A 9,679-nucleotide genomic window follows, 5' to 3' on the forward strand; every position below is an offset into this window, starting at 1 on the left:
TTTGTATTTTCAGGATGAAATGAGCTCAAATACACAAAAGAAGCAAAAAGACAGCTAATTCTAGCATAAATACAAGAAAAGGAACAAAAGTAGATTGCCCGAACCCTCAACGGCATCCTCCCAAGCAAAGAAGAGAAAACAGAAGACTGAACACGCCCCGTGCTCAGCCAGCACGGGGCCGTGCCCAAGAAGCAGCAGAAAAGACAAACCTGTAGAAGCTTCTATTGCCCACCACGGGGCCGTGTCCAGTGAGCACGGGGGCGTGGCGAAAGTACAACAGGCGCATTAATTGTAATTGCGAATTACAATTAATGAAGAGAGAGAGTATCAGACGGGCACGGGGGCGTGTCCAGCGGACACAGGGCCGTGCCCAGCCTTCTGTTCAGCCTATAAATAGGAGTGCTTGGTTTCATTCCAACTCATCCCTGGGCACACCACCTCTCTCACACTTCATCCACCACCCACCACCACCATAACACCATCATCCACCACCATCATCCATTGTCTATCGTAGAGTGTGTGAGTCGTCTCGGGATCCAAGATTGATAGTAAGAGTTCTTGACAATCAAGGCCATGTTTGCCTAAGTCTCTTACATCACTTGGTGAAGACAAGTGTTTAGTATAATACTTTTTATTTTTAATCTTTTGCACTTTTTATTTGGTTTTGTATTAATGACTTTAATAACTAGTTACTTATGTTGAAGGTGATCTTTCCTTATTGTTTGTCTGTGGTGTCTTGGCATTATTTTACTGTCTATATAAAATAAAAGATTTTCACCATTCATATCTCCACGGTCTATATAGAGGTATGTTGGCTACCTGGTCGGGGGTTAAGGGAACGGTTTGGTAAGGGTCTTGCCCTTGTTCAGCGTTTAGAGGTCCTGCAAGGGACCTAGGTCAAATTTAGTAGGATCTCCTTCAATGCCCATAGGTATTGGATGGCGGGGATCCAAACTCTTTGACCCCCTCATAAGTTAACTACTATTAATACTATAACCCGGCTATTTAGGACTGTATCCCTGCTGACTCAGACTACTTAGCCGAGGGTAACGTCACCGCCAAAAGCGGGGCCTACCATAATTTGCATTAATAACTTAATTCATTATCTTTCAATAATCCGACCCTTTAGGATTGTATCCTTGCTGACTCAAACTACTGGGTTGAGGGTAACGTCGCCTTCAAGAGAGGGGCCTACTACAATAACTAAGATAATCTCTTAAACAAGTGCAAAAGTGCGAAAATAATCAAGGGTTATACTAATACACGAGTCGGATCCAAGTGATTCATCTTGTCTATCTGTTTTTATTTTTATTTTTCAGCATTTAGTTAGTTTTTATTTTCTTAGTTTAAAAATCTTTTCTAACTTTTTGATTTGATTAGACGTTGAGGATAAACCGGTACTAAAAGCTCTTGTGTCCTTGGACGACCTCGGTATCTTACCAACATTATACTACGTCCACGATGGGTGCACTTGCCCATATGTGTGTTTAGTGTTAGTGAATATCGTGTTTTATAAATTTAAAACTTGGCTAAAAGTGTAAAAAGGGCTTAAATATACATTAAAAATATATTACACTACACGCACATCAAGTTTTTGGCGCCGTTGCCGGGGACACAAGGATTTTAAGAAAGCTTAAAATCGACGGCCTAATCAGTTTTTCAAAACCTTTTTAAAACGCGCGCACATTTTTCTGCATTTTAGTTTAGTTTGCATTTACAGTAGCCTGAACACGGGGCCGTGCTCACTGAACACGCCCCCGTGCTGCATATTTTTAGTTAGATACCCAGATACAGAGTCTGAACATGGGGCCGTGCTCACTGAACACGCCCCCGTGCTCAACGTGACCAGTAACTTTAATTAAAACGCCCAGATACAGACCCTGAACACGGGGCCGTGTTCACCAAACACGGGGCCGTGTCCAGCCTCTGTTTCCGTCTTTGTTTTTGTTTTCTGGTCCCGAGACTTAGTTGTGGTCTGCTGAGTGATTCTTATGGATCAATACTCAGGAGATTACAACTACACCTATGATGAGGATGATTATAGGGGTAATTATTGCACTAATTGTCGTAACACACGCTCGGTTTAATATAATAACTCATATCAACCATCCAATTCATACAACTACTATGAGGAGCCCAGGTACGAGCCATCAACTTCATACACATCCTATGAAGACCAAAGGTATGAACCTCCTTCCTCATACTCATATTTTGATGAACCAAGGTATGAACCTTCATATTCATACTTTGAAGATTCAAGATATGAGCCACCACCTTCATACACTTATTACGAGGAACCATGGCGTGAACAACCCACCTCATATGAGTACTATGAAGAACAAAGTTTCGATCCTTATCCATCATATACTTACAATGAAGAACAATGGTGTGAACCATCTACTTCATATGAGTACTATGAGGAGCCAAGGATCGAACAACCGGATTCAAGCTTTGAGGATCCAAATTCTTTTTCTCTCACCGAAGTGACCAATAGGATATTAGAACACATTAAAACTATCGAACGTTACATGAAAGAATCTCGCGCAAGGGAAGAGGAGTCCCGCGCAAGAGAAGAATTAAATTGTAATAATAACGTAGAGATAGTTGAAAATGTAAAAATGGAAGAACAAGAAAGTGAAAAACCGACACATGAGTTAAACAACGAAAAAGGTGAGTCCGATAACGTTAAATTACAAGAAGAGTCTAATTTTGAAGAAATTAATCTCTTGTCACCTACTTTCGAAAATCATTGTTTAGTAACCCCTCATGCCAAGTTTTTAAAAGAGTTAAACACTAGTGCTAAAATCAAAGAAATAGTAAGTGTTAAGTTAACTAATGATCAAACCTCGCTAATAAAAGAAGATCCTTTTGAAATTAACATTACACCGGTTCCATGTTTCTTTCAAAATTCATTTATTAGTAATATCACCATTGATAAAGATCTTTGTGTTAACATAATGCCTAACTACATTTTTGAAAAATTAAGTATTAGTGACTTTACTCTACTTCAAATACCCATTTTTCTATCCGATCGAAAAGTGATAAAATCAATCGGTGTAGTTGAAGATGTTTTGGTTCAAACAAATCAAATGGTAATCCCAACCGACTTTGTCATCCTCGATGACGCTCCTTTAGTCTTGGGAAAACCTTTTGCACAAACTCATAAAGCTTTGAAAAACCGGAAATTCAACAATCTACCTCTTCAGTTAGGGGCATTCAAAAGGAGCATAGATCTTGAGCGTTCAATGAAATATCCTTTTGGTAATAATGACCCCCTAATTGAAGATGAAGCTGAACCACCCGATACAACTAAAGAAGATGACCACTTTGTTGAAGAAGAAATCGCCATAGAACAAACCTTTAAGGTCCTTGATCTATATGAGCCACAAAGTAAGGTGTCTCCTAAAGACCCACCCATTGAGCTCAAAGAACTTCCTAAAGGTTTGGAATATGCTTTTCTAGACAAAGATGGTAGTTTACCTGTAATTATTTCTTCTAAATTAAGTAAAATAGAAAAAAGAAAAATTAGTTAATCTTCTTAAAAAACACAAAAACGCGATCGCTTGGAAGCTTGTAGATATTAAAGTAATAAGTCCTTCCATGTGCACGCATAAAATTTTAATGAATGATGACTACAAAACAGTAATTCAACCACAACGAAGAATGAATCCCAATGTACAAGAAGTGGTTAAAAATGAAGTCATCAAGCTACTTGACGCCGGACTAATCTACCCTATCTCCGATAGTCCGTGGGTGAGTCCCGTCCAAGTAGTCCCAAAGAAAGGAGGTATGACGGTAATAACTAATGAGAAAAATGAATTAATACCAACAAGAACCGTCACAGGTTGGAGAGTTTGTATAGACTATAGACGATTAAATGAAGCAACAAGGAAAGACCACTTTCCTTTGCCCTTCATTGATCAAATATTAGAACGACTATCCGGTCATAAATTTTATTGTTTCTTAGTTGGTTTTTCAGGTTACTTTCAAATACCGATAGCACCAGAAGACCAAGAGAAAACAACTTTCACGTGCCCCTACGGAACTTTCGCATATCGACGCATGCCATTCGGTCTATGTAATGCACCTGCAACATTCCAACGTTGTATGGTAGCCATTTTCCATGATATGATAGAAAAGACAATGGAAGTCTTCATGGACGACTTTTCTAACTTTGGAGACTCATATGACCAATGCCTCGATAATCTTGAACGAATGCTATCCCGATGTGAGGAAACTAACCTCGCCCTTAACTGGGAAAAATGCCATTTCATGGTAACAGAGGGGATAGTACTCGGTCACAAAATCTCAAGCGAAGGAATGGAAGTCGATCGAGCAAAAATAGAAACTATTTCTCGATTGCCTCCACCATCCTCCGTAAGAGCAATCAGAAGTTTCTTAGGGCATGCCGGATTTTATAGAAGATTTATCAAGGACTTTTCAAAAATTTCAAGACCTCTAACAAAATTACTTGAAAAAGATGCACCTTTCATCTTTGACAAGGAATGCAATCAAGCATTTCTAACCCTCAAGGAAATGCTAGTCAATGCACCTATCATGATAGCGCCCGATTGGAAATTTCCTTTCGAAATCATGTGTGATGCAAGTGACTTTGCCGTTGGAGCAGTCTTGGGACAAAGAAAAGAAAGGCATTTCCACCCAATTTATTATGCTAGTAAAACGCTTAACGATACACAAGAAAATTATATAACTACAGAAAAAGAATTACTAGCAGTGGTGTTTGCTTTTGATAAATTCCGTTCTTACCGTGTTCTTTCTAAAACTATAGTCTATACAGACCATGCAGCTATCAGGTACCTCTTCAAGAAACAAGACGCAAAACCCCGTTTGATCAGATGGATTCTACTCCTCCAAGAGTTCGACATCGAAATCAAGGACAAAAGAGGAGCAGAAAACACTGCTGCAGATCATCTCTCACGCCTAGAAGACCCAGCTTTGGAAGCGACCAGGGACGAGCAAATCAACGAAAAATTTCCCACAGAGTCCTTGGAAATGATGGAGAGTAGACAAGAACCATGGTATGCCGACTACGCTAATTATCTAGCTAGCGGTATAATCACCAAAGGATGGCCGCATCACCAAAGAAAGAAATTCTTTGCTGATGTAAAGCATTACTTTTGGGAAGACCCTTATCTTTTCAAAATGTGTGCCGACCAGCTCATCCGAAGGTGTGTCCATGGTAATGAAGCACGAAGAATTCTCCGTCACTGTCATGAACGTCCATACGGAGGACATCATGGTGCCGCGAGTACCGCACGAAAGGTATTTGATTCAGGATTTTATTGGCCAACCATTTACAAGGATGCACAAAACCTTGTAAAGACATGTGATGCTTGCCAAAGATCAGGTAATATTTCTTCCAAAAACGAAATGCCTCAAAATGGCATTCTCGTTTGTGAAATCTTTGATGTGTGGGGACTCGATTTCATGGGACCTTTCCCACCGTCAAAAGGAAACAAATATATACTTGTGGCAGTCGATTATTTGTCTAAATGGGCGGTGGCCGAAGCTCTTCCAACAAATGATGGAAGAGTAGTGGTAAAATTTCTGAAAAAATTATTTTCTCGTTTCGGAACACCAAAAGCCTTGATAAGTGATAGAGGTACTCATTTTTGCAATCATCAACTCGAAAAAACATTAACAAGGTATGGGGTCTATCACCGGGTCTCAACAGCGTATCACCCTCAAACAAATGGGCAAGCCAAAGTGACTAATCGAGGTTTAAAACGAATACTTGAAAAAACCGTAGGACTAAATAAAAAGGAATGGGCTGACAAATTAGACGATGCTTTATGGGCCTTTCGAACTGCTTATAAAACCACTATAGGCACAACCCCATATAAGCTCGTCTATGGAAAAAGTTGCCACTTGCCGGTAGAAATAGCTCACAGAGCCTACTGGGCAATAAAAAATGTAAACTTAGACTTAGAAACTGCAGGTAAAAATCGATTTTGTCAAATGAATGAATTAGACGAATTAAGGAACTATGCATATTCTAACTCCGAAATTTATAAAGAAAGGATGAAAAATTTACATGATAAATATATTAAGTCTAATGAATTTCGGGTAGGAGACCAAGTTCTATTGTTTAATTCACGACTTCGATTATTTCCTGGAAAACTAAAATCTAGGTGGTCAGGACCTTTTTCCGTCACCCATGTTTTTCCTCACGGTGCAGTAGAAATTAAAGCTCGAAATGGGATACCATTTAAAGTCAATGGCCAACGGCTAAAACTCTACCGAGGATCCATTGAGGATGAGGAAGAGGAGATCTCGCTTCAAACGGTTAACGAATAAAATCAACATTATACCCGACATGTTAAGAACAGGCAAGTGTACATCAAAAATCGGTAAGTCTTCTAACCATTTTCGGAAAAAAAGGGGCATGCACACGAGCACAAAAAAAAAATATTTTGCTCGGCACGAGGCCGTGTCCGCTGGACACGGGGCCGTGTCGAGGCAACTGTCGGGATAAAACCCTCTTTTCATAACAGTTACCTCATTCCACACGCCCCGTTTAGCCGAAAACGCTCTGGTTCCAGGCGATTTTCCGCAGATTTTCGACGTCACTCCCACGTTTAACAACATCAACGTATGATTCTATCATCTTTAGTAGTTAGATTAGTTACTTGCATGTAGTTAAAACATCAAAAATTGGGGAAAAATCTAGGGTTCTTCATGTTCATCCGGATCGAACTTCAAATTTTTGATGCAATTGGTTAGAAGTAGTTTAGATTAGTGTAGTAGGAAGTAAATAAACATGTATTGTTGATAGATTCGTCCGATTTCCTACTAAAACCTCAAACCCTTGTTTTTGAACCGAAAAAGACGAAATTGAAAGGGTAGACGGTTTATTTTGGGAAAAACGACACTTAGGGTTTCATTTTCGGGGGAAACCGCAACTACTTGGCTAAAAATTTTTAGGTTTTCGGAATCGGGACGAAAAATGAAGTTTTTGGGTTACAGACGCCTGGACACGGGGCCGTGCCCGCTGAACACGGGGCCGTGTCCAGCCCACTGTTTGCAGTTTCTTTAAAAATTTCTTTGTTTCGTACTAACTTTTGGTGTATTCTTTCAGATGGCAAAGTTCACAAGGTTCAATGCAAGCGAACTCGATGCTAGGGCGAGATATGAAATACTTCAAACAAGACCCGAGGAATACCCTAGGCGAGCATGTACGGACCTGTTAACCATGGTGAACCAGCTAGACCAATTCAACAACATCGTGACAGGACCACTAGCAGTTGCATTGAACACTCGGCTTCGGTCGGTGCATCAATGCACCATGGAGTTTTACAGTACTTTCGCTTTCACTTCGAGGTGTGACCCGTTTGACAATGAAGGGGTCGCATTTCGGTGTGGCGGGACAAAGTACTCGATCTCCGTGGCACAGTTTGGAGCTATAATAGGACTGTACGGTGAAGAAGAATCGGGAAATGAGGAAAACACTGGGGGATTACGAGACTTGGATGAGAATGAACGTCAAGCCGCATGGGCCCAAATCGGTGAAGGAATCTACAACCCTAGCAGCACCAAGAGTACCAAACTGAGGGACCCGCTATACCGCTACATTCACAGGCTCCTCACCTACTCGCTAAACCAGCGTCACGACAGTAGTGGCGTTGTAGGGTTGAAAGATTTGGTTGTCCTTCACTGCATCCACAACCGGAAGCCTCTCGATGTTCCATATCTCCTGTTACGAAACATGCATCTCAATCGCCTTGCTCGCGCTCCAACACCTATCTTCTTTGGGGGATGGGTGTACCGTCTTTTCAAGCATTTCACGAACATTCCAAGGTCCTTTGAAAGAAGTCCATGGTCGGGACGAGTTGACTACCACATTTGCCGAGCCATGAACTTACTTTATGAGGCGGAAGACGGGACGGTGAGCTTCCAAAGAGCACAAGGCTATGCATGGAACCCACAGGAGGCCCTAGTTCTTCATGCACCACCTCCCCAATACCAGTACCAACCCCATGGCGATCCGGGTCAATCCTCCTCACAAGGAGGCGGTTTTCCTAACTTTCAAAGCTTACATGATCTTTTGCAGGAAAACCTTATGTGTACCAGGAACACCTACAATCTCGCCAACAACACATACCACCGGGTCGGAGCTATTGAGCGCAACCTCAACGATATACAAGATGATATCGGCAGCATCCGGGAGTATATGGCGGGACATGGGGGTGGAGGTGATGATAGCGATGAAGACATGGAGTAGGAGGTTTGAAGGAACAAGGAGCGGGTTGATGGTGAGCCCACAGGTTTAAGTACCCTTTTCTATCGAACAATTTATGGCCTGCGTGCCAAATGTTGAACAATTTACTTTCCTTGACTACTTTTTATTTCTGTTTTATTTTTCTTTTACTTTATGCTTGGAGACAATTAACTATGGTAATGTAGGATGTTTATGTCGCTTGGTGTGGTATTGAGTGATGAAACAGGTACAAACCAAGGGTTGGAGTGCTAAACCTTAGCACTTACAGGCCCAAAATGGAGAAACCGGGAGAAGAAACCTGTTTTTCAGGCTTACAGACTGTCCACACGGGGACGTGTCCAGCCGACACGCCCCCCGTGTTCACCTCCCAGACCTGCTGTTTGGTTACTGACCTGCAACTGTTTGCCAGACACGGGGCCGTGTCTAACCAACACGCCCCCATGTTCACCTTCTGTAAGTTTTCGTTACTGGCAGTTCACCACGGGGTCGTGTCCAGCGGACACGGGGCCATGTCCAGACTGCCAGTAACATAAATCTTTGCTTTTTAACACCACATTACACATCCAATCAACCTAAAAATTTATTTTTGGGACACATTGAGGACAATGTGTAATTTAAGTGTGGGGGGGAAGCTAACACCTTGAAATTTTGCAAGTCCTAACAACAAGCCTTACACAAAACTCTATTGGAACCACTAAACACCCCAAATTTTTTCAAAATTTTTCATTTTTTTTACTTGTCTAAAGTTTAAGTTAGGAATCCTAAGATTAATAAGGTTATATTTTTACAAATTTTACAACCGAGAGCGTCGTGATAACAAGAACCAACATAAGAAAATTATGAAATGGCATAACAAGTCTAGTTAAAATTTGATTATATATACTTGATCACATTAAAAAACCCCATTCCCACAAAAGTGAGTTTTGAGCCTTTATTGAGCATACAAATTTACATCCTTAGACAAAATGCTCATTTTTCGTTTCTTGTGTGAATAGCCGCTTGGTTCTTACAACTCTAGAACTTGCCACGACGATGCATTCCCGGTCCTTACCAACTTAAACCCAAGTAAGTAAATGATGGAGGCATTAGGACTAACCATTTTTCTTTCCACACCATTATTTTTCATTTTTTTACCACCTACCCAAAATCCCCCTAGTTAACCCCTTTGAGCCTAAACCTTTCATTTCTTTACCCTTTTTCACCCACCAAAAACCCTTTTTTATTTTTCACCCTTTATTTTAGTAACAAGCTCAGTTTTTCGTAAACTCGTTCTTTTTCGTGTGACAAAAAAAAATTTGATGAAGTTGAAAAAACAAACAAAGCTATGCAAACAAAAGCTTGTTTGGAGAAATACTTCAAAAAAAAAAGTCACCAAAAACAAAGTGTTTTACGAAAACCGACGCTTTTTACGCTTTTCGCCCTTTCACTAACCACAAACCC

The sequence above is a fragment of the Helianthus annuus genome, chromosome 14 (genome assembly GCF_002127325.2).
Source record: "Helianthus annuus cultivar XRQ/B chromosome 14, HanXRQr2.0-SUNRISE, whole genome shotgun sequence".
NCBI classification, from domain to species: domain Eukaryota; kingdom Viridiplantae; phylum Streptophyta; class Magnoliopsida; order Asterales; family Asteraceae; genus Helianthus; species Helianthus annuus.